Source organism: Tursiops truncatus, chromosome 19, assembly GCF_011762595.2.
Source record: "Tursiops truncatus isolate mTurTru1 chromosome 19, mTurTru1.mat.Y, whole genome shotgun sequence".
NCBI classification, from domain to species: Eukaryota; Metazoa; Chordata; class Mammalia; order Artiodactyla; family Delphinidae; genus Tursiops; species Tursiops truncatus.
Window position 1 is genome coordinate 3,294,905 of NC_047052.1, and position 25,243 is coordinate 3,320,147.

General features: G+C 51.2%; 1 protein-coding gene and 1 non-coding gene across 2 annotated transcripts in view; one reads left to right on the top strand and one right to left on the bottom strand.

Moving 5' to 3' along the window:
• Window positions 1-25,243, bottom strand: part of IRF8 (interferon regulatory factor 8) — a 93,960-nt gene that overhangs the window by 67,250 nt on the left and 1,467 nt on the right. The gene's annotated exons all lie outside the window — the stretch shown is intronic.
• On the top strand, window positions 22,211-22,341 carry LOC117309304 (U6atac minor spliceosomal RNA). The gene has a single exon (XR_004523591.1). It is a non-coding gene; the product is annotated as a U6atac minor spliceosomal RNA (small nuclear RNA).

The window sequence follows — 25,243 nt, forward strand, 5'->3', positions numbered from 1 at the left end:
GGGGTTACGATCCCCGCGTGATCGAAGAGCCAGCTGAGGCTCAGTGACCGTGCCTTCCAAACCCTCTGCAGCAGGACTGCTGTCGCCACCCCCCACCCCCCAGCCACAGGACTGAGCTCACATCGTTGGCCCTTTCCAGACCACTCCGCCCACTGATGTTTCTAAAGCCCGGGTTTTGACAGCAAAGTGCTATTTTGTAGTGGCTTCAAAGCCCTCAATCCTCAGAGCAGTGGCTCTCTACTCTTTGCGACCCACTTCTTACGTTCAATTCTTGCACTGCTCACTGGAAAACATGAAAAGACTCAAAACTACAGTCAACAAGATTGCAATGATGCAGGCAGGTTCCCAGAGCACAGCAGGTCCCTGGGGGCCACGAGTGACCCTGAGCTGTCCCATTCCTCCGTGGCTCACCCACGGCCACGCGCCGCCTTGACTGTGCTCTCCTATATGCCGCGCGTCCTCAGGCGAGGCACGGTTGTTGGCTTCGAGAGATGCCTTTGAAACCTCCCAAAGGCTTCTTTTGCTTATGGCTTCCCTGGAACAGGGGTTAATTGCTGCCCCTCTCTGTGTGCAGTCAGAGGACAAGTGACCTTCAGCCCAGTCCATCAGGGTTCCAGACCCACAGGGGGGCACTCCTTTCCAACTCCACGTTTGGTGAGGCCACGTTGGCAGCTTGAGATCGGCCTTGGTGGGAGCGCTTCCATGGTAATGGGCCAGCACTAAGGAATCAGGGCTCTCCCCCAGGCCAGCTGGTTGCTAAATCTACCAGCACCCACCAGAGGAAGGAGCAAGCACTGGGCTTATTGTCCCATGAGGGGTTAAATTAGGAGCTCCAAGACCCCCTTCTGGCTTCAGAACCAACGTTCTCCAACACACAGCACAAGGGGACTCAGACCGGAGCTGCCAACGGGTTTCCTTTGAGGACTGCCCTCCTTCCTCTCCAGGCGGCGGGCGTCAGCACCTGCACGCCTGCAGGAGCTCAGGCTGCTTAGTGTCTGCGGGGCTGTCTGACAGGCCCCCGAGACAGAGGGCCTCGGCCTGCCATGACTCTCCTAGCTGAGTACTTGCTTTCTGTTCGTTATTCGTAAAGGACAACCCACCTTCCAGAAGGGCTGGGGGGATGCCAGCAAGGAGTTTCCACCCCCAGAATCCCCAACCCCATCCTGATACCCCAACCAGCAGCACGTGCCACTGTGGAGAAGGATCTGGAATGTGGACCTCAGGGTGGCTGGGGAGACCAGGTAGCCCTCCCCAGGAGGCCTCCTGGGGTGGCCTTCGTCCCCTTGTCCCCCTAATTCTGCTCCTCCGGGGTCTGCCAGTCTCAAAGACGCAGATCAAGAGCAGACCCCGGCTTGCTAGCCGAGCTTGGGAAACCAGAAGGCTGCTGCACTGATCGTTACTGAAGATTCCGCGTGTCGGGGGACCGGAAGACGCCTGTCAGCGTTACCTGTGCAGTCTCTCCCTCTAGATGGGTCTGCACGGGAAGCCGGGTCATAAACAGGCAGTGTCTCGGCCGGCGCAGGGCCAGACAGCAGGGGCTGCATGAAGCAGACGCTCCGCAGCCCCAGCTAAGAGGTCTGGGTCCTCCATCCTGCACTGGACGGGCGTCCGCAGTCAGTGGGCCCAGAACGCTGTGGGGCAGAGCTGATACCCACTGCCCTGGGCACCTCCTGGAGGGGCCGGGCCTCTGGGACTCTCCCTTCCCCAGATGCAGGCCAAGTCCCTCCCTCTGCCCTGGAAACCCGTCTTCCTTCAGCTACGCCGACACCCTCGTGGGGCCACCCAGTCTGTGTAGGGGTGGAAACCACGCCTGACTCTTGGCCTACGTCTCTCTGCTCCAGTCTGGTCCACCAGACGGACGTGCTGTCCAGGTCAAGCCTCTGTCCCTGCAGGCTGTGGACAGACGGCCGCCAGCCTCTGCTTGCTGGGCTGCGGGTGCAGGGGCTTGAAGGACTGGGCAAGCCCAGGGAACTCTTGCGACAGCACCTGGCACAGACCGATCACGCGCAACAAAGGTTAATGACCCCCACGTGCGGGATCCCGGGCTTCACTCCCCTACACCTTGCCAGTTTTCAGGAACTCCTTCGTGGACCAGAAGAGTCCCCGATCTCTATTCTAGGAAGTGCGCTTAGAGGTGCGGGAGGTTGTCCTCCCCACCCCAAACGCCCAGAGAAAAGCCACCGTGTTGCCTCTTTCAGAGCTTTCAATGTGAAAGTGCTTTATAACACTGAGTTGAAATCTGCCTCCCTGGACCTTCCCCCCAGGGTTCCACACCAGTCTAATCCCTAACTCCTCCCTGGCAGAACGGCCTCTGCAAGGCTTAGGCTTCCCCACAGGGCTGCCCCTTGAGGTCGACACCTCCATCCTCTTCACCTCATGCACACAGCTCCTCACTCCCCACTGGCTTGGGCTCCGGCTGCACCTCTTGGAGGCATCTCCTGGTAATCGTGGGAGTCTACCATCAGGCGAGAATCGGGGCACCACCCCATCCCCGTCTCCAGAGGCGTCCAACATTAAGAGCTGGCGTGCATCCTTGCAGAGGATTCTCTCAGGGAGAGAAGCTACTTTTCAAACAAATGAACTGTAAGGCGAAGTGTTATGTCCCTTCTATTCATTCTACTCAAAACAAAAGGACTGGCTCTGTCTCCTCCTTTCTCCTTCTTGCTGGCTAGAATGCAGACATGATGGCTGGAGCTCGAGCAGCCATCTTAGACCATGAGGCACTGTGCTAGGAATGACAGAACAGCACAACAGGAGAAGCGTGAGGTACTGGTGACCATATAGTAGCCACACCAGCCTGGAGCTGCTCCCTCTGGAGTTTTCTTTTTTAATATGTGGACGGGAAATGATCTGTCTGGTGAAAGACCTGTTTTTCTCTCTCATTTCTTTCCCTATTCTTCCTTCATTCCCCCTTTCCTTCTCTCCCTTCTTTCCTCTTTCCCTTTTCCCTTCCCTCCCTCCACTCCTCTCACTTTCCCTCCATCCTCTTTTGCACTCGAACTTAATTCTAACTGATACTCAGCCTGACGCTGTTTCCATTTCAACCAGCAAAGCAGATCAAGTAGGAAATAAGTTGAGCGGAGTGGCCCCGCCACCTGCTCTGCAGGAAAACAACATCCATCAGAAGAGACGGCTTTTTCCAGACAGGCCATGTGCTGAGGAGGGACACAGACCAGCACCGTGGGGCGGAGATGCCGCACAGGCGGGTCCTGCAGCGCCCTGGCTCGGCCCAGGACCACGGGCTTTGCACCAGCTTCCCTGGGCACTTGCTCTGCGGGCTGAGCACAGAGGGTGTCACTCACTCACCCACCCGACTCATGGGCTGGCGTGACAGGGGCTCAACCTACCAGGCACAGAGCTGGGGGCGCCCACGATTTAAAGAGAGCACGTGGTTGGGGGAGGGGGAAGGAGGGGGGGTGAGCTGAGACCCCTGGTCTAGAACCCATGTGTTAGCCACCACCACCCTCCCCCAGTTCCTTCTCAGACCTCAGGCCCTTCACTAAACCTCTGTGCCAGAATCTTCCACCTGCCCCCCAGCCTGTCCTCCCTGCCCCGGCAAGGCTGGCCCATGTGGCTCCACTGGCTCGGGGGTGGGGATGGGGGGGAGGGCTGGCTAATGGGGAGCCCCATGGGAGACTGGAGGGAGGGAGGAGGGCACTGTCGGGAATCTACCCGCTGGCCACCCTCCCGCCCCCCTGCCCACCACTGGCTGTGTCCCTTCATCAGAGACCCCTGCTCCTCTCAGGGAGACAGAAGCCACACGACTCTGTCCTTCTGGTTCTAGAAACTTCTTCCTTCCCTCGCCCCTTCTGGCCTGGGGTGGAGACAGCTCCTCTGCGACCAGCCTGGGGGCCCCAACTCTCCCTTGAGGTTCCGCTCACAGCCACACAAAGGGCCCCTGCACTACCCTAATCTGAGGGGGCCCTCTGCGTGGGGCGGGTAACCTCATCATTTGTAAACGTGGGTGGTCACGCCTATTTCCAGGGTTGCAGAGAGAGTTCAGTTGATGGTGCAAATGAAAAAGCTGCGTCATCTCTCACAGGCCCTGCAGACTCGGCCAGACCGAAGTCCAGCTGGGTCAGCAGTAGGTCGTGGCTGCCAAATGCAAGGGTCAGCAACTGGTACTCAGACCTGGGGTCCAAAAGAAAGGAGGTGGGAGGCCTGCTGGCCCCTGTGCTCAGGCCACGGGGAGGGCTGTGTTCACTGCGGGCCTGGCACCGCAGACCAGGCTGTGATGAGAGCGGGGCTGGCGCGGGGTCGGAGGCCAGGGCAGCGGGGGAGCTGGAAGGGCCATGGCTGGCACCTGGAGACGGGAAGCTGTGCGGGACCCGAGCGCTTCTTCACCGGTTCTGTGACCCGCGGGGTGGACAAGCATTAGAGCTCACGGCTCCTGCCAGCAGGAGTGGGTAGGTGGAAGCTGCAAGGAGGTGGATTTGGTTCAAAAGGAGGAAGAAATTTCCAGCGATTCGAGCTTTCTAAAATAGAATGCCTCCCACAGGGAACAAGGTCCCTGCACAGGGATATTCGCCGCACTGCTGTTGGGGGAAGGTAGAGGCAGATTAAGGGACCATCAATAGAACTGTCACATCATGGGACAAATGAGCCACATTCAGAGAGGAGGGGTCTGTAGGTCCTGCTGTGGGACAAGCTCTGTCATAGATGGTTCAGTGACAAAAGCGACTTCCAGAAATGCAGGGGTAGCTGAGGATGAAAGTAAATAATGATAGTAACAGGGTCTGGCTTTGAATGAAATAGGAATCCACGAATGCACATTGATATCAGTGGATAAACGTGGACAGACCTCCATCATGAACCAACCCCCCCAAACACAGGATTCCCTTAGAAGAACCCAGCATTATTTCTGTGATTTTCCAGCCAAAATGCATAACTTGCTATGAGGAAACATCAGACAAACCCAAACTGAGAGGCATTTGACAAAAGACTACTTTGGAATATTCAAACACGTCGAGGCTGCAAATGCCAAGGAAAGACCCCAGAACTGATCCAGATTGGCGACGGGCCATCGTGTGATCCTGGATGGGGTCGCGCCCCAAGAGCAAGAGGCTGGAGCCGTGGGTCCCATCTGTTGGGAAACCTGAATGGGGTCTCTGGGTGAAGGGTGCACAGGAATGCTTTGAAATACTCCTACGTTTCTGTAAGTTCAAAAAAGTTTCAAAGTAAAGAGTAACAATAAATGTAAAGGAGAAAAAACAAGCAAAACATAAAGTGATGGCGGTGGCTGCCATGCCTCCCGCCCGATGCAATGTCACAGGAAGGCCATGGCGCCCTCTGAGCCCTTCCTGCCAAAAAGTGAACTCGAGTCGGGTCCAGCCTGGGGGAAAGAGGGACACACAGAGACCCACCATCCACGTCAGCATGTGAGACATTCTCCAGCACAACGACCCAGTTTCTTCCACAAACAAAAGGCCAGAGAGAGAAAAGAGAATTAAAGGAGACTTACAGCAGCCTTTCTTGGATCCTAATTCAAGCAAACCAACTTCAGGAAGACGTTCACGAGAAAAAATCAGAGCAACGTGGACCCTGCTTAGATACTGGACAATACAAGGGAATTACTTACTGTTAACTTGTCTGCATGGGACCATGCTACGGCTATGATGCTTTTTTTAAAAAAGTCCTCATCTTTAAGAGAACTCCGACACATCTGTGGACAAAACAAGATGATGTCTGGAATTTGCTCAAAAACACCTGAGCAAACGTGCATCGACAGATGAATGGATAAACAAAATGCGGGACGCACATACAGTGCAGTATTATTCAGCCTTCTAAGGGAATGAAGTGCTGACGCCTGCTGCAACGTCAGTGAACCTTGCAAACATTATGCTACGTGAAAGAAGTCAGACACAGAGGCCAAGGATTTTTACTCCACTTATATGAGGCACCTAGATAGTCAAATTCATAGACACAGAAAGTGGAATAGAGGTTCCCAGAGCCAGGGGAGGGAGAAGGAGGAGTTAGTGCTTAATGGGGACAGAGTTTCAGTTTGGGAAGATGAAAAATTTCTGGAGACGATGGTGGTGATGATTGCAGAACAATGTGAATGTGCTTAACGACCCTGAACTGAGCCCTTAAATGGTTAAAAATGGTAAGTTTTATGTTATGTATATTCTACCACAATAAGAAAAAAAATACGGGGGGGGGGGGCTGGTGAGGGGGGCGCGGTGAGCCACAGGCTGATACTCGTCGAAACTGGATGATGAGAATCTAGTGAATCCTTTTACGATTCACTCTACTTTTATGCAAGCTTGAAATGTTTCCACAGTGAAACACTTTCTTAAAACCTTACAAATAAAACAGCAGTCCAAACACCCAGGGCTGGGCTTCCCTGGTGGCGCAGTGGTTGAGAGTCCGCCTGCCGATGCAGGGGACGCGGGTTCGTGCCCCAGTCCGGGAAGATCCCACATGCCACGGAGCGGCTGGGCCCGTGAGCCATGGCCGCTGAGCCTGCGCGTCCGGAGCCTGTGCTCCGCAACGGGAGAGGCCCCAACAGTGAGAGGCCCGCGTACCGCAAAAAAAAAAAAACAAAAAACACCCAGGGCTGACAAGGACAGCTATGAAAACCACAGCAGCATGGAAAATGCTCGTGAGATTATGTTCGGTCAAAAGCTGGCTCTCCAATTATGTCTACACTATGTTTAAATCACATGCAAAACTATGAATTGAGGAAAAAAGTCTGGAAGGACACATACCAGAATTACAGTAGCTGTAGTGTTTGGATGGTGGGATCGTAGGTAAATTTTGTTTTCTTTTTCTGAACTTTCTCTAATAGAGTTACTTGTATAGGTTTTGGAAATAAATTACATACACCCCAGGGCAGGCAGTCACAAGCTACGAGAAGGGTGCCGGTTGATAAGGTAGCAATCCTCGTGGAGAGTTCTGGGACTTCTTGGGAGAGGCAGGCTGAAGCGTGACCCGAGGGTTTAGGGAAGAGCCACCAGCCCAGGGCATGGGGTTGGTGCCTTCTTCCCCTGCCTCTCTGACCCTGGGGTGTGAGGGGGGCTTCCCCCAGGGCCGGCCCCTTCCTAGTGTGCAATGGGCGCAGGACAGTGGCGGCCCGGGCCTGACCCCAAGGCGCCGCCTGCACAGGAGGGCCCACTCGAGCCGGGCTGCGGGTGCTTCCTGTGCAAACGCCCGGCGGCTGTGGCGTCCAGGGCTGCGGTCGCCCGGCCCCAATCTGGGCTCCTGTTGCTCAACCCGCTGTGCTTTTCCTGTTCCCCTTTCCCGACGGCACAGCCTGGGCAGCAGGGGCCGGGGGCTCTGCGGGTTCACCGCATGGCGGACCCCCCCGGAGCTGTTTCCACGTCTCTGATTGTTTTTTCCCTCCCTGGGTTGCTAAACAGCTTATGAAGAAACCCCTTTCTTTTGCTTTTTTATTCTGGGGCAGGAATCCAGCACCGTCTGTTTGCCGAGAGGCTGTGCCGTCCAGCCAAAGTGGCAGGACAGGCCCCCGGGCCCCCCAAGGCCCAGGAGGGGCAGCTCCCCTCCTCCCGCCCCCTGAGGAATGGCACCCAAACCTGTCCAGAGGTCGCACAATAACAATAACAGCTAACATGTACCGAGGCGGCGGGAGCTGGCCCCCTCCGTCCTCCCGACAGCCCTCCCAAGTGGGCCCGCCGTGACACCAGTGTTTTGAGGAGGAAGCTGCAGCATCGCAGGGAGGTGACACAGTCAACCCAGGTCAGGCGGGGGAGGGGGGGTCAACCAGAACCAGGACTCAGCCGCTCGCCCTCAAGGGTCCCCCTGCACTGTCCCAGATGCCCAAGTGCCCCCAAGGCCACACGAAGGCTACAGCACAGGAGGTCTCGGGGTTCCTTTGGAAAAGTGAAGGCTCACCCTGAGGTCACCCCTTTTGGAAGGAAATTTCAAGGGGCGGAGAAAAATGCCCACAGGGAAAAACACCTGTGTCGAGGAGAGCATCACTTCTGGGGGAGGGAGGGGCCAACTGAGAAGAGGTCCCAGGTAATGTTTTGTTTCTTACACCACGTGACAGGTCCATGGGGTTCACTGCGGTATCTTGCGTAGAGGTTTCTATGTCTGAAATATTTCATAACAATTTTAAAGCAAAAAACAAACCAACCAACCCAATTGCACAGGCCTTTTCTCTAACACTGAGTCAACACTCTGAAGAATGTTAGGCAAGTGGCTGACGATCTCTGCAGCAGACACTGGACTCCAGGATTTATCCCAAGATACATCCTCAGGATTGAAGCCTCCAGCAGACAAAACAGGAGTGGAACGAGGCCCTCCCTGACCGTGGAATCGTGGCTTTGATGACGGCCAGACAGCACCCTCCGGCTCCGAGGGAGGCCCCCTAACCCTGCAACAGGTCTTCCCTCCCCTCCCTTTCAACAACCCCGTGGGAGACTACCAACCGCGCTGACACAGCAAGCCGGCCTCCGGGGAACCTGCCGTATTTTTCAAGCCCAAGAAAAGGAATCTTCTGGCTGCTCAGACAACTGAAACAAACATTGGCTTTTCTGATTCTGAGACCCACAGGGATCTTTATTACATAAACATCTGAGGGATCTGTTCTGTGCAAATGGACAAAAGTGCATAATTCACTTACAACATAAATAGCTCAGCGTTCCACTGCTCCAGCCCCTGGCTATGTATTTTTTTTTCCAGTTGTTATTATTTCGTTTTTTCCAGAATGGAAATTAGACTTTATAAAATTACATTTCAAGTAGTCCATGTATGGACCATATTTCTCAGCTTTTTACCAAACTACATGAAAAGCTGTAGTAGTCTAATATGTGAACCTGTGATAAAATGTTTATTAGAACGAATTTAATGACTATTGGCATCAATACTTTTTTAACATCTTTACTGGAGTATAATTGCTTTACAATGGTGTGTTAGCTTCTGCTGTATGATAAAGTCAATCAGCTATACATACATCCCCGTATCTCCTCCCTCTTGCGTCTCCCTCCCACCCCCCCATTCCACCCCTCTAGGTGGTCACAAAGCACCGAGCTGATCTCCCCATGCAATGCAGCTGCTTCCCACCAGCTAGCTATTTTACATTTGGTGGTGTATATATGTCCATGCCACTCTCTCACTTCGTGCCAGCTTACCCTTCCCCCTCCCCGTGTCCTCAACTCCATTCTATGTCTGTGTCTTTATTCCTGTCCTGCCCCTAGGTTCTTCAGAACCATTTTTTTTTTTTTAGATTCCATATATATGTGTTAGCATATGGTATTTGTTTTTCTCTTCCTGACTTGCTTCACTCTGTATGACAGGCTCTAGGTCCATCCACCTCACTACAAATAGCTCTAGGTCCATCCACCTCACTACAAATAACTCAATTTCATTTCTTTTTATGGCTAATATTCCATTGTATATATGTGCCACATCTTCTTTATCCATTCATCTGTCGATGGACATTTAGGTTGCTTCCATGTCCTGGCTATTGTAAGCAGCGCTACGATGAACATTGTGGTACATGACTCTTTCTGAATTATGGTTTTCTCAGGGTATATGCCCAGTAGCAGGATTGCTGTGTCGTATGGTAGTTCTATTTTTAGATCCTCCATACTGTTTTCCATAGTGGCTGTATCAATTTACATTCCCACCAACAGTGCAAGAGGGTTCCCTTTTCTCCACACCCTCTCCAGCATTTATTGTTTGTAGATTTTTGATGATGGCCATTCTGACTGGTGTGAGGTGATACCTCATTGTAGTTTTGATTTGCATTTCTCTAATGATTAGTGATGTTGAGCATCCTTTCAGGTGTTTGTTGGCAATCTGTATATCTTCTTTGGAGAAATGTCTACATAGGTCTTCTGCCCATTTTTGGATTGGGTTGTTTGTTTTTTTGATATTGAGCTGCATGAGCTGCTTATATATTTTGGAGACTAATCCTTTGTCCATTGATTCGTTTGCAAATATTTTCTCCCATTCTGAGTGTTGTCTTTTCATCTCGTTTATGGTTTCCTTTGCTGTGCAAAAGCTTTTAAGTTTCAGTAGGTCTCACTTGTTTATTTTTATTTTTATTTCCATTGCTCTAGGACGTGGGTCAAAAAGGATCTTGCTGTGATTTATGTCATAGAGTGTTCTACCTGCATTTTCCTCTAAGAGTTTTATAGTGTCTGGTCTCACATTTAGGTCTTTAATCCATTTTGAGTTTTTTTTTTTGCCTTTTAAAATTTATTTATTTATTTATTTTTGGCTGTGTTGGGTCTTCGTTTCTGTGCGAGGGCTTTCTCTAGTTGCGGCGAGCAGGGGCCACTCTTCATCGCAGTGCGTGGGCCTCACTATTGCGGCCTCTCGCTGCAGAGCACAGGCTCCAAACACGCAGGCTCAGTAACTGTGGCTCACGGGCCCAGTTGCTCCGCGGCATGTGGGATCGTCCCGGACCAGGGTGCGAACCCGTGTACCCTGCATTGGCAGGCAGACTCCCAACCACTGCGCCACCAGGGAAGCCCCTTGAGTTTTTGTGCATGGTATTAGGAAGTGTTCTAATTTCATTCTTTTACATGTAGCTGTCCAGTTTTCCCAGCACCACTTGAAGAGGCTGTCTTTTCTCCACTGTATATTCTTGCCTCTTTTGTCAAAGATAAGGTGACCATATGTGCATGGGTTTATCTCTGGGCTTTCTATCCTGTTCCATTGATCTATATTTCTGTTTTTGTGCCAGTACCATACTGTCTTGATTACTGTAACTTTGTAGTATAGTCTGAAGTCAGGGAGCCTGATTCCTCCAGCTCCGTTTTTCTTTCCCAAGATTGCTTTGGCTATTCAGAATCTTTTGTGTTTCCATACAAATTGTGAAATTTTTTATTCCCGTTCTGTGAAAAAGGCCATTGATAGTTTGACAGGGAATGCACTGAATCTGTAGATTGCTTTGGGTAGTATAGTCATTTTCACAATGTTGATTCTTTCAATCCAAGAACGTGGTGTATCTCTCCATCTGTTTGTATCATCTTTAATTTCTTTCATCAGTGTCTTATAGTTTTCTGCATACAGGTCTCTTGTCTCCTTAAGTAGCTTCATTCCTAGGTATTTTATTCTTTGTGTTGCAGTGGTAAATGGGAGTGTTTCCTTAATTTCTCTTTCAGATTTTTCATCATTAGTGTATAGGAATGCAAGAGATTTCTGTGCATTAATTTTGTATCCTGCTACTTTACCATATTCATTGATTACCTCTAGTAGTTTTCTGGTGGCATCTTTAGGGTTCTCTATGTATAGTATCATGTCATCTGCAAACAGTGACAGTTTTACTTCTTCTTTTCCGAATTGGATTCCTTTATTTCTTTTTCTTCTCTGATTGCTTGGCGAAAACTTCCAAAACTATGGTGATAATAGTGGTGCGAGTGGGCAACCTTGTCTTGTTCCTGATCTTAGTGAAAATGGTTTCAGTTTTTCACCATTGAGAATGAGGTTAGCTGTGGGTTTGTCATATATGGCCTTTACTATGTTGAGGTAAGTTCCCTCTATGCTTACTTTCTAGAGGGTTTTTATCACAAATGGGTGTTGAATTTTGTCGAAAGCTTTTTCTGCATCTATTGGGATGATCATATGGTTTTTCTGCTTCAATTTATTAATATGGTTTATCACACTGATTGATTTGCATATACTGAAGAATCCTTGCATTCTTGGGATATATATGATTATTTCAAAAACTCGTGGAGGGTTCTGTGGCCAGTGACCAAGGCTCAGTCACCATGAGCAGAAGTCTGGCAATGAAAGGCTCTGTGTGGAGTAAACATGGGAAAGCCTGGAGCGGGGCCAGGACACAGGTCCCCAAGGCTCTGCATCCCAGCATCTGGCCACCGGCTCCCTTTTGTGTCAATGGTGTGCAGGTGGCACTGGATTCTGAAGTTCTGCTTTCAACTGCTTCAAGTTGAAAACACTTTTAAGGGAATAACTCGGAGCTACTGAGGATTCGGTTCCAGTCCACGCAAGAAAAAGTGAGTCATGAATCTTTTGGTTTCTCAGTGCACGTAGAAGTTACCTTTACACTCTACTGAGCCTATTAAGTGTGCCGTAGTATTATGTCGAAAAAATGTGCAAAAACAAAAAAATAATTACAACAGTAACATCTAAGATCACAGAGCACAAATAATAAAGTTTAAAGTATTGCGAGATTATCAAAATGTGACACATGGACATAAAGTAAGCAAATGCTGTTGGAAAATGGCACTTAATAGACCTGCTCAACACCGGGGTGCCACAAACCTTCAGTTTGTAAAAAAAAATGCACCACCTATGAAGCCCAGTAAAGCAAAGCACAATAAAGCCAGGTGTGCGTGCACAGGGGAGCGGGCAAGTGTTTATACCTCTAAGCTCACCTCTCTGAACCTCAGCTGTTCATCTATGATTCGGGAGGGGGTGGAGACCAGATCCACAGTTAAAACGTCTCCTCTGATCTCAGATGCCCAGGGTGGGCTTCCAAGAACTTTTTAGCATTTTTTTCAAATCCATTTCAGCCTGAGATTCTTGGTACCTAGAAGACCCATGAAAGAGATCCACTGAGCCCGTGTGCTCAACCACATGCTTGTACGTATCTGCACGCTTGTACGTATTTCTGGGGAGAGGATTCTTAGCTTTTGTTGGATTCTCAAAGAGGGTGGTGAGTCCAAAAGTCTTTGAACCTGTCTGTTGGGACCTTTCTGTTATGAATGACCAAAAAAAAAAAAAAAAAAACCCCAACCTAAAGTGGCTGGAGTAGATAAAGGAGAAAAATGGAATTTATTGGCTCGGGCAAGCAAAAGGTCCAGGGGACGCTTGGCTTATGTAAAGCTGAATCCAGAAAGCCCAAGTCTCTCTCCATCTCTGGCTCCACTTTCCTCTTTTGGCTTCATCACTGTCAGGTGGACTCACTATAACCAGGTCCCCCAGTGGGTCCAGACTCACACCCTCACCGTTCCAGATGCAGCAGAAGTCCTGGCATCCCGCGGGTCCAGTGTGGGTCACGTGCGCATGCAGAGGACCAGGATGCTCATCCAGGACGTGGGTTCTCAGTCTCTCCAGCCCATCTCCCCTGCAGCCCCAGAACAGTGGTTCTGCCACTCATGAGGATCCCAAGCTGGTGTTTTCCAGGGGACATCTGGGAGGTCTGAGGAAGTGGTAGCCCTAATGACTGGGAAAGTCCTCTGGGGCAGCCTTGTGACTTGCTTTGCAGGTGACCCCAGCAGGTTCCTGATCGAAGGGAAAACCCCACGAGTCCCTCTCCAGCCTGGCACAGCTACAGCGTGTACAGAAACGCTTGGGAAGCACCAGAAGCCAACGTGGCCACTGGCCAAGAAGCCCCAGACATGGAAATGCTGCCTAAACCCCCTGCTGGTCACACCTCTGGACACACGTGGTCACCTCCAGCTTGTTCCCTCTGGTATGTGGACCCTGATTGTCTCAGTACCCAACAGAGAAACTAAATCAAAGCCATCCCTAACCCAGCCAGCCTCTGAGCTTGCGTCCTGCCTGACAGCTGTGCCAGGAGCCTCGGGCCATCATGGTTGAAGGTGGAATGCCCAGGCACTGCAGTGGGACAGACCAGGGTTTAGCTCCTGACTCTACCAGGTAATACACAACATAGACGTCAGCGTGATTATTTACTGAGTATCTAATACGTGCCAGTTACAGCAGGGAACAACGCAGACACAGGTGTTCTGGAGCTTACGAAGGTGAAGAAGGAGGTGGTGATGGTGATAACAGTGATGATGAGGATGGTGGAGACCACAAGATCCTCGGGAGAAGGCACTGTAGTTCCTACTTCCCGCCCCTCCATGTCTAGCACCGTGCCTTGCACGTAGTAGGTACTCAAGAAATGGGTGTTGTTGATGGACTTATTCTCCAAGTCGCTCTAGGCAGAGAAGCCCTCCAAGGGTGGCTCAAGCTGGCCTCCATGCATATCTCCTTAAAGTGGTGTGTCTTACCTTTAAAACGGACTTGAGCCTCTTTCTACTCTGCGGTGTATCTACGTTTCTTCTACTTGTAACAACAAGAAACTTTTTCCAAAACTTCGAGTGAAAATGATGCCCCAAGAAAACATACCCTGTTTACTCCTGTGGCTTTTGAGACGCGCACGCACGTGCACACACACACACACACACACGCACACACGCACACACACACACAGATTGGAGGTCCACAGAGCCCAGGGCCAGAAGCACGAACCCAAACTGTTAAGCGTCTGGGAAAATGCGTCTCTCCTGGCGGCGCTGAGCCAGAGCAAGAAGGGCAGCTGGGCACTGCTCCGCCCTCCAGACGGGACCTACCAGAAGAAGACTGAGCCCGGACTCGGCCACTCCATGCTGAGAGCCAAAGGCTCTGAAAAGGCCTCTGGAAACTTTGTTTTCCCCTTAAAACCTGGTGTTTCCATCCCAGGGGCCGTATCACCACTGGACGGCCTCTGGATGACACGTGGGTTCTGGGACTCACGGCATTTAGGGAGCTGCTACTCGGGGTGGCCAGAGTCTCAGAACTTGCTCAGGAACCCTCGCAACTCCCCAGTAACAGCACTTCCAACCAGGAAACAGGCAGTAAGAGGGCAGGACACTCCCCACGGCTGCTGGCCGACCAGAACCTGATCAGAGCCCGGCTCCCCGCTCGCACCACCCCACTGCCTCGCCGCCCTGAGTTTCTATTTTGCCATTTCTGAAGTGAGTCTCCTACACCATCTCTCAGATGGTTTTCAGTTCTGTCACATAACATCCATCCTCCAAAGCGTGGAGGTGGACAACAGCTGAAGGGCGATTTGATGATGACACGCTCGTTACCTGATCCCCGAGGATGGGGGGGTCCTGTCCTTCCCGCGGCAGGACGCTAGCACTGACGTGAAAATGAACCAAGGGGGGGACAGTCAATCTCGGTCCCTCCCCTGCGCGTGTCAGGAGGCAGGTCCGAGAAGCCTGCAAAAGCCAGTGCATCTTCCTTGGGGGGCAATTTTACTTGGAATTTGTGGCAATCATTATTTCTATATTAAAACAAACACAGCAGTGTCATGGAGTAAAACACAAAATTTCTGTGGATTTTCACGATCAAATACAAGACTTTTGAAGGCACGTCGCGTACGCGGCAGGACAATTCAGATCACTGCCCCACAGTCCAGATTGCACAAACTCTCCTGCCAACTATTCAGTAGACAAGCTTGACAAGGGAAAAAAAAAATGGGGGCGGGGGGCTTCCCTGGTGGCGCAGCGGTTGAGAGTCCGCCTGCCGATGCGGGGGACGCGGGTTCGTGCCCCGGTCCGGGAGGATCCCACGTGCCGCGGAGCGGCTGGGCTCGTGAGCCATGGCCACTGAGCCTGCGCGTCCGGAGCCTGTGCTCTGCAACGGGAGAGGCCACAACAGTGAGAGGCCCGCGTACCACAAATAAAAAAAAAAGAAAAAAAATTTTTTTTTTAGTGCAGAGCCTGCCTCTGGGGGCTCCAGGACAAGCACGGAGGCTGGATGCCACCTCGTGTTCATTTGGGACATGACAGCCAGCTTGCGAGGATGTCAGATGCAAAGGCCTGCTGGCAGAAGGGGTTCCTACGTCCCTGCGGGAACCTCGCATTTCCCGGCCTCCCCACCCCTCCCCCGACAGCCTGTCTCAGCACCTGGGCCCCCCTTTGTTAACAGGCTCCTCTGCGTGAGGTGGAGCCTCCCCCGGCCTGGCCTCAACAGCACCCACGGGCTGGTTAACCCCAGCTTTGCTGCCCCGCAGATCATGGCCCAGCAGCCCTGGGTTAGGCAGAGAGGTCTCTGTTTTCAACTGGTTGTCCAGGCAACTTGGGAATGAAGGCAGTGGTTTGAACCTGCACTTGAATCACCTGGGGCCGATTTTAGACCCTGCAGACACACCTAGGATAAGGCCCACGCCTCAGTGCCTTCACACAGTCACCCAGGCGATCCCAAAGCGCAGCCTGAGCTGAGCACCACTGGGATGAAGACTTGCATCACATGAATTTCCCGAAAAGATTTCAGCATCCAGGGACGTCCCTGGCGGTCCAGGGGTTAAGACTCACGTTTCCAATGCAGGGGGTGCAGGTTCAATCCCTGGTGGGGGAACTAAGATCCCACATGCTGTGTGGCACGGCCAAAAAATAACTTAATTAATCTTTTAAAAGGTTTCCGCATCCTTGGGAAGGACGTTGGCAGTGAACCTCACTCCTCAGTTGTGTGGTCAGCACTGTCAGCCGTCCGGGGACCAAGGGGTTCAGGGATGTGTAGGCCGCCTGCATGGACTCGTCCTGTGTTTGGGGACTATACCCTGCTTTTGCAAGGACTTTGTCAGGACGCCTAAATATCCTGTTTTCAGCTTTTGTCAATAAAACACATAAATTCCACAGTTAGAGCTATTTTCTGCCACAGTAATTGGTGGAATTAATCGGGTAAATGACGACACCAGGAATGCGGGGCTTTAGCGCTAAAATTGGGATGGACGATCCTGGGAAAACTAAGATAGGTTGGTCACCGTCAACCTCAGACCTGCCTCAGATTAGCAATAACTGGAGCCTCCCCGTGCATTTCTGAGAGTGGCAGTGGGAGCGTCCATCAGATTCTCGAAGGGTCTGTAATCCCCAAGGATGACAAGCCTGCCTTCCGTGCTTATCCACAATGCAACCCTGCTGGTGCGCTGGCCTGAATCTGACAATAGCACAGCTAAGTTTTATGGAAGGAATGAGACCCCAAGAAACGTCCAACCCAAGACCAGGTGCTGCCCACAGGGCAGGTCTAGGAAGGGAAGGCTCGGGAGGTCACGGGTCAGCTGGAGGGCAGTGGACATCTGAGTTCAGCTGGTTTTGTTGCTGACTTTGATTTGGTTGGGGAGTTGGGGAGAAATCACTGTTACAGGGCAAAAGATGAGGAAATCGCTTGAAAAGACCCTTAGAGGTTGACCCTTTCCTAGGGTTTGGACATGTTTGTTTATTTAATAAACATTTACTGAGCACCTATTTTGTGCCAGGAGTTGTACAGATGCTGAAGCGAAAACAGCAACACATCAGGCACTGAGTGGTCTCTGGTGCAGCCCAACTGGAATTCAAATCCAAGCTCTGACTTTACCGGCTGTGTGCCTTTAAACAAGTCACTTAACCTCTCTGTGCGCCATCCCGTAATCTGTAAAATGGGAGAATAACCTCATGTCTGTAACGAGGAAATAAAGCACGTAGGGCAGTAAGCCAGAGCTGGGACCCAGGCAGTCTGAGCTGGTGATGGTACACTTAACCCCTCGCCAGCCTACTTCACAGATAAAGCCCTTATGTACTTTAACCCAGGGAGCAGCAATGCCAGAAGCAACTGGCTCCCAGGCCTTGTAAGCCTACATCACATCCTTGTAAATTACATTTTGCTTTCAGGGTCTGTACCAAGTCAAACCAAAGCATCTCCCTGGTAGTGAAATGAAGTTTCCAGCCTGCAGAGCTGAAGTCTGCAGCGGGATCTCCCCATGGGCCAGAGGATTCTTCAGGAGGACAGAGAAAGGGCAGCTGGAGGAGAGGACATCACTGCGACTGCCTGGTTTTGATGGGTTTGGCCAAAGCTGCCCTGCAAGCGCCCAGCCTGTGGGTGAAGCACCGCTACAAGCAGAGACGCATGCCGGGGAAGGTGTGTGAACAAACGTGCCACCCATACCTCAGCTTCTGCACCCCAACCCTAGAGAAAGCTCAGGAGAAAGCCCCACTCACCGTGTCGGTACTTTTTTCTGGATGTCCCACCCTACAAACGGGATGCCTGAGGCCTCAGCTCTCCCTCTACTGTGCAGAATTGAGAATGCGGCCCAATGAACTACCAAGTCTAACTCTCCAAGACGCAGGTCCAATTGTGCATCTGAGATGCTTGCAAGCTGAAGACAACCCTTTAGAAGGCACGTGAGCCCCTACTTTGGGGTCAGAACTTCTGCTCAGGGGTGATAAAGGAGTTAGCCAAACTCCAAATGAGCAAAGGACCTGAATAGACATCTTCCCAAAGAAGATACACAAGATGCCAGCAGGTACGTGAAAAGATGCTCAACGTTACTAGTCATTAGGGAAATCCAAATTAAAACCACAGTGAAATACAACCTCGCCCCTGTTAGAACGGCCATCATTAAAGTCAAGAGATAACAAATGCCAGTGAGGATGTGGAAAAAAGGGAACCCTTGTGCATTGTTGGTGGGAAAGTAGATTGGTGAAGCCACTATGGCAAGAAGTATGGAGGATCCTGAAAAAATCAGAAACAGAACTGCCATGTGATCCAGGAATTCCACTTCTGGGAAGAAATGAAAGAAATGAAATGAAAACTCTAACCCAAAAACTCTAACTCAGAAAGATACCTGCACCCTTATGTTCACAGCAGCCAAGATATCAAAATAACCTAAGTGTGCATCAATGGACGAACAGATATAGAAGTTGTGGTGCATATATGTACACAATGGAATACTACTCAGCCATATAAAATGAAGAAATCCCACCATCTGCAACATGACTGGACCCTGAAGGCATTATGCTAAGTGAAATAAGTTGGACAGAGAAAGACACTGTATGTTCTCACTTACACGTGGAATCTAAAAACAAAAGGAAACAAAAAACAAACAAAAAAATCCAAACTCATAGAAAGAGATGAGACTTGTGGTTAACGGCAGTGGGGGTGCGTGTGGGGAGGGGGGATTGGAGGAAGGTGGTCAAAAGGTGCAAACGTCCAGTTGTGAGATAAGTAAGTTCCAGGGATGTGATGTACAACGTGACAACTCTAGCTAACACTGCTCCACGAAATACTAAGGAAATAGGACATACTAGGAAATACTAAGAGTTCTCATCACAATAGGGATTTTTTTCCTTTTTTCTTCTTTCTTTTCTTTTTACTGTATCTATATGAGAGGATGAGTGTTGTCTAGACCTATTGCGGTAATCATTTTACAGCATATGCAAGTCAAACCGGCAGGCTGACCGCCTTAAACTTACAAAGGGATGTACGTCAATTATCTATCAATCAAGCTAGGGGTGGAGGTAAAGAATGTAGAGTTAAAAGAAGAATCAAAAAATAATTTTAAAATGTAACTTCATTCCGAATATTGAAACTGCCAAGCACTTGGAGAGAAAGTGGGTCAAGTCAGTACCTAACACGTCTGAAAGCTGCGGGAATAGGACTGGTCACTCATCACACTCAGGGAAAAACTAAAGTTCTGACGTGAAATTTGACACAGTAAGGTAATATTGGCATCAACTTCTGAAGCCTTTCAAAGCACAGAGAAGACTTACAAGAACTCAAGAGTTTCTCTAAGAGTCACTGTCAAAAGACAGAGCTATCTACAGATTTTCCCCTTCAAATACCAATACCAAGGATAAATTAAAAGTAAGCGTTCAGGGGCTTCCCTGGTGGCGCAGTGGTTGAGAGTCCACCTGCCGATGCAGGGGACACGGGTTCGTGCCCTGGTCCGGGAAGATCCCACATGCCGCGGAGCGGCTGGGCCCGTGAGCCATGGCCGCTGAGCCTGCGCGTCCGGAGCCTGTGCTCCGCAACGGGAGAGGCCACAACAGTGAGAGGCCCACGTACCACAAAAATAATAATAATAATAAATAAATAAAATTTTAAAAATAAGCGTTCAGGACTTCCCTGGTGACACAGTGGTTAAGAACTTGCTTGCCAATTCAGGGGACACAGGTTCGATACCTGGTAGGGGAAGATCCCACATGCTGCGGAGCAACTAAGCCCATGAGCCACAACTACTGAAGCCTGTGCACCTAGAGCCCGTGCTCCACAACAAGAGAAGCCACTGCAATGAGAAGCCCGCACGCAGCAACGAAGACCAGCCCCGGCTCGCTACAAGTAGGGAAAGCGCACACGCAGCAACGATGACCCAACACAGCCAAAAATAAATAAATAAATAAATAAATAAATTTATTTAAAAAGAAAAGGATTCCTAAGACTTAAAAAAAATAATAAGAGTTCAACTTATTCAACTTCTTTTCACAAAAAAATGAGCCCTGTCTCCCATGGTGACACTCCCTTTTAGAGAGCACACTGGGACACCTTGGGCTTCTCACAGGCCCAAGTGACGGCCTGTGAGCCACACGGGAGGCCATGCAGAGACTCCTCAACATGCCAGCCTTGCTGCGTGCTGCTCCACACCTGTGCCAGGCCTTCTCCAAGAAACATGCTTAGGCTGATCCTGCATGCGTGGGAACAACTGACAGGTGGGCTCAGCTACTGCTACGACAGTAACTGCCACTGCAGGGATAAAGCAGCAGGCTGGGTGACACTCACAGGAAGTGAAAAGAAGTGGACAGCAAGCAGACGGGAGGCAGACAGGAAGCAGACAGGGAGCAGGGGCAGACAGGAAGCAGACAGGGAGCAGACAGGGAGCAGGGGCAGACAGGAAGCAGACAGGGAGCAGACAGGGAGCAGGGACAGACAGGAAGCAGACAGGAAGCAGGGGCAGACAGGAAGCAGGGGCAGACAGGAAGCAGACAGGAAGCAGACAGGAAGCAGGGGCAGACAGCAAGCAGGGGCAGACAGGAAGCAGACAGGAAGCAGGGGCAGACAGGAAGCAGACAGGAAGCAGGGGCAGACAGCAAGCGGGGCAGACAGGAAGCAGACAAGAAGCAGGGGTAGACAGGAGGCAGGGGTAGACAGGAGGCAGGCAGGAAACAGGGGCAGACAGCAAGCAGGGGCAGATAGGAAGCAGACAAGAAGCAGAGGCAGACAGGAAGCAGACAAGAAGGGCAGACAGGAAGCAGACAAGAAGCAGGGGTAGATAGGAGGCAGGGGTAGACAGGAGGCAGGCAGGAAACGGGCAGACAGGAAGCAGACAGGAAGCAGGGGTAGATAGGAGGCAGGGGTAGACAGGAAGCAGGCAGGAAACAGGGGCAGACAGGAAGCAGACAAGAAGCAGGGGTAGATAGGAGGCAGGGGTAGACAGGAAGCAGGCAGGAAACAGGGGCAGACAGGAAGCAGACAAGAAGCAGGGGTAGATAGGAGGCAGGGGCAGACAGGAAGCAGACAAGCAGCAGGGGCAGACAGGAAGCAGACAGGAAGCAGACAGGAAGCAGGGGGCAGACAGGAAGCAGGGGTAGACAGGAAGCAGACAGCAAGCAGGGGCAGACAGGAAGAGCTCCTTTCTCCTCCAGCCTTCCAGCTCCCTGAGGGCCCCCAGCAGCAGAGGCTATGCCAGCTGGCCAAGCCCAAATGCAGTTTGCAGCATCCTGGCCCCAGCATCCATCAGCCAGTATGGAAGGGTAGGTTTGAAGCCAAGACAGTAACTTACCGGGCACTGTCCATCTCTTAGGCTACTCTGTGACCACGCACGTTTAAGAACCTCCATACAGCATCAGACGACTCTACGACCCCACCAAACAAGATGCAAACGGCCTTCATACAAAGGAAGATGTTCTCACCCTCAGCCCAAAATGAGTCCCAAGAGCCATTGCAGGCATCCCTGGGCCCATGTGACTTGCTCCTTCAATTCAGTCACAGTCTCATCTGAATATTGTTACCTAGGGACTAAAACGTAAAATTAACCTCCAACAAACGTGTAGAAAACAATACGGAGAAGAAAGGCAGAAAAGAAAAACGAGTTAATACGCACACAGGCACACCCAACAAGCAAGGAAGAAAATACGCCTGGATGCTGCCGTCCTGACTTCTGAACAGTCACGAAGCCACAATTAACACTCTTAACTTCCTTCTTCTGCTCCCATTCTGCTTCCTTCGCCCCTCTCCAGGGCTCAGCTGCTTGAGGTTCTTCACCTATTGGAGTGACCTTCATTCACGTAGGTCATGAATAGGGTCTGAATGCTTGGTGGTCCTGTCTCTTTGTTGTTACTGTGAACTACTGTTTTATGTTGACTTTGACTGTTGGACTTGGAAGATCTAAGTAAGAGGCACCCAGGAGAGTCCCCTGGGTTCTAGCCGTGGCTTTCCTCGGCCCCATTATGTAACACAAACCCCATTTCCCATTTATACTCAGGATCACACGTCCCACAGAGTGAGTAACCCTCTTCTCTTTCTGTTGGTCAGCGGCATGAGAAGCCCATCCAGTCGTGGCGAACTCAATCTCCAGCTCCCGGGAGTCCACTGTGGCGTCTCCTGGTGGAAGCGTTCATTCATTCCCTAAGGAATCAGACCTCCACACCAACAGAGAGAGTGTTCACAAATGGGAAACAAAGACCCTGTCGATGTGTTATTAGGTGTAACTGTGAAAGGAGACACTCCCCTTTCCACCTCGGATCCCTGGCCCATGTATTCAGTCTAAGAGAAAGAGAGAACCACACACTGGTCCCTGATTAGAAGCATCATTTTGTATGAAAGGAAAGTAAGTTAGCATTCTCCTTGACGAGGATGGAAAATGCCCTTGGGTCTCACGACATGCAGACAGTTAAAGCATTGCTACCTACTTCCTGGCTCTTCCCACTTCTAGGTATATTCCCAAAGAAGCGAGAGCTGAGACTCAAACAAATCTGGTACGCCCATGTTCGTACCAGCATTACTCACAACAGCCGAAGAAAACAACCCAAATGTCCCTCACAGGACAAAGGGATACAGAGAATGAGGTGTATACGTACAATGGAAAATTATTCGACCTTAAAAAAGAAAGGAGGAAACTCTGACATATGCTACAACATGAACAAACCTTGAGGTCATTATGTTGAGTGAAATAAGTCATACACACAAGGCCACACACAGTATGATTCCAGTTACATGAGGTTCACAGCGTCTGCAAATTCATACAGAGAGGAGAAGAGCAGCTACCAGGGCCTGGGGGAGGGGAGAATGGGGAGCTACGGTTTAACAGGTACAGCATTTTCAGTTTGGGATGATGGACGTTCTGGAGATGGAGAGCGATGACGGCTGTACAACAATGCAAAGGTACCTAATGCCATTGACCTACACACTTAAAAATGGTTAAAACGGTGCATTTCATGCTACATATATTCTCCCACAATACAAAATTGATATAAAAAAGGCATATACTGCATCCTGTAAGATAGAATCCCATTCCCTGAGAGTGTTATCGCCCAAGTGCCCACCACCGAGTGTTCAGAAGTCCGCTGCCTCTAGGTGAGGGGTTAGCGGGACCAGTGAGCCCGCTGATGCACGAAGGAAGTCCACCGGTGCCGTGCTGGGGCTTCTCAATGGTCTCCGCCATTGGCAGGTTAGGTACACGACATCCGTGGCCGGCAGGTCAGCCTCCGGGAAAGGAACTCTAGGTTATGGGGCCTGCACGGCCTCCATCCCTGCCACCACGGCGGCTTAGTTCATGGACCCACTGAACACATACACACTGACGTGCTGGGGGGAGAGCCGGCCAACAACCCCCACTCTTGTTGGCTGCTTCTATCCCTGAGCGTTGCTCGCGCTTCCGTTTCCTTGTGTGTCTCAGGACCCAGACATTGAAATATGTTGGACAGACGTTAGTCCATTGTCGAAGCTGAAGTTCGCTTTCCTGAACCTCTAGAAGGAGGCGTGGTTCAGGATAACGTTTCTAATTTCACAAGGTTGTTTTCATTTGGGGTTGAAAAATATGGCAACTGGCCTTCTGAGATCTGGGGCCTGTCTTCAGTTCCTCCACACATATCTGGGGTTCACCTTTCCTTCAGCCCTGCCATCCCTGCCCTGGTCAGTCTGATCCCACTCTCAGCAATTTCTCTGCAGTATGGGTCCCTGTCTCAGAGGTCAGCCCAGGAGGGTCAGTGTCAGGACTGAGAGTACTCCTGCCCCCTGGACCTTACTGAGGGCCCCCAGCATTCGCCCGTTGTTGGACCGGACAACCCTCCCAGCTTCATCAGCTGGTCCCACCACACCTCCTCCCTGGCAAAATCCTTGGCTACCCCGGGGTCTCAGCTCTCAGGTCCATCAGCTGTCCCTGCTTCCCTCTGCTTCCCCTGGCACCAAAGCGGATACTGTGCAGGGCTTGTGGCCGTGCTTGATCTGCCCCCACCCATCTGTACTTCGGGGGATCACGGGGGTCGGTTCATAGTAATATCTCCTCACCTCATTTTTTGGTATTATCAACAGGGTTTTTGGTTTTGCTCTCTAGTTACCACTTCTATGCGGGGTTTCACAGAAATTCAAAAAGTACGCCACCACAGCCTTCACCTCCCCAGAATGCGCCCCCGCAAAGTGGTCATGGTCACTTTTATTGTCGTAGGCAACCAGTGTTTGGGTGGATTTGCCCTCATGGTTTCCAATCCCTTCGCTCCCCCTTCTTTCTTATAGCTCACTCCTTCCGAGTTTTCTCCTTCCTGGATTATGTCCTTCAGCACTTCTGCCAGCAAAGGCCTGTTGGTAATCAATACTCCTCATGTTCGCCTGTGAATATCTTTATTTTTTCCCTCGCTCTTGCTTAATAGTTGAGCTGACTTTATCATTCTAGTTGAAACTATGGTTCCACTGCCTTCTGGCATCTAGGGTTGCGTTTGATACGTCTGCTGTTACTTGTTCCTTTGTACATAATGATTTTTAAGCTCTACAGGGTAGAAAGCTGCCAGCCGGTAACAAGGTGAGCGCTGACTGACAGGCAAAAATAAGAAGAGTAGAAAAGGATGAAACACACTTTAAACGGCAAGGAGCTCTCCACGCGTCAGGTGAGAGCCAGCAGCCCAGCAGGGCCTTGCAACGCTCCCAGGTAGAGTCCAAGCCTGGGCTGGTCAGGGACCCCCCCCCACTCTGAAGAATCTCCACTCCTGGGGGGGACAGGGACCCTCTGGCCTCCGGGGAGCTAAGCTGGTGGCTGTCCCGTCAGCCTTCTTGGTGTTTCTCCAAGTCCTGCCCCAACTTCATGTTACACAAGGAACCACAACAGTCTCCCCAGATACCCTGGGAGGGGCAGGGTGAGTGCCCTGTCTGCGGCTACATGAGCACACCCCCCAAGAGAGCTCAGCCTGCCCTCTCTCCTGGGCCCCCATGCTCTCCACACCCTTCCCCTCCTCCCTCACATGGTCTCAGCCCCACGGGTCATCTTTCAGGTCCTCGAACCGAGTGAGCTCCGTCCTCAGGGCCTTCGTCCGCGGTCCTTCGAGCATGACTGTCTCCACCCGTGCCCCCTCGTCCCTGCCTTTGCTCAAGGGTGGGCGAGAGTCATCAAGTCTCAGCTCAAGGGCTACCTCCTCGGGGACGTCTCCCACCACCGACCTCGAATTTTTCCCACCCCCAGCTGAAACCCCCCCTCCATCACCACCCTGAGCCCTCTCGAACCCTCTAATTACGTTGTCCGTTGTTTCACTCGTCCTCGGTGCTCCTGGGAGCCCCAACGGTGAGCCCCAAGGGTCGTGTTCACTGTTACCCTCACAACATGCAGACCATGCATAAGTGCTCAGTAGACCTCCAG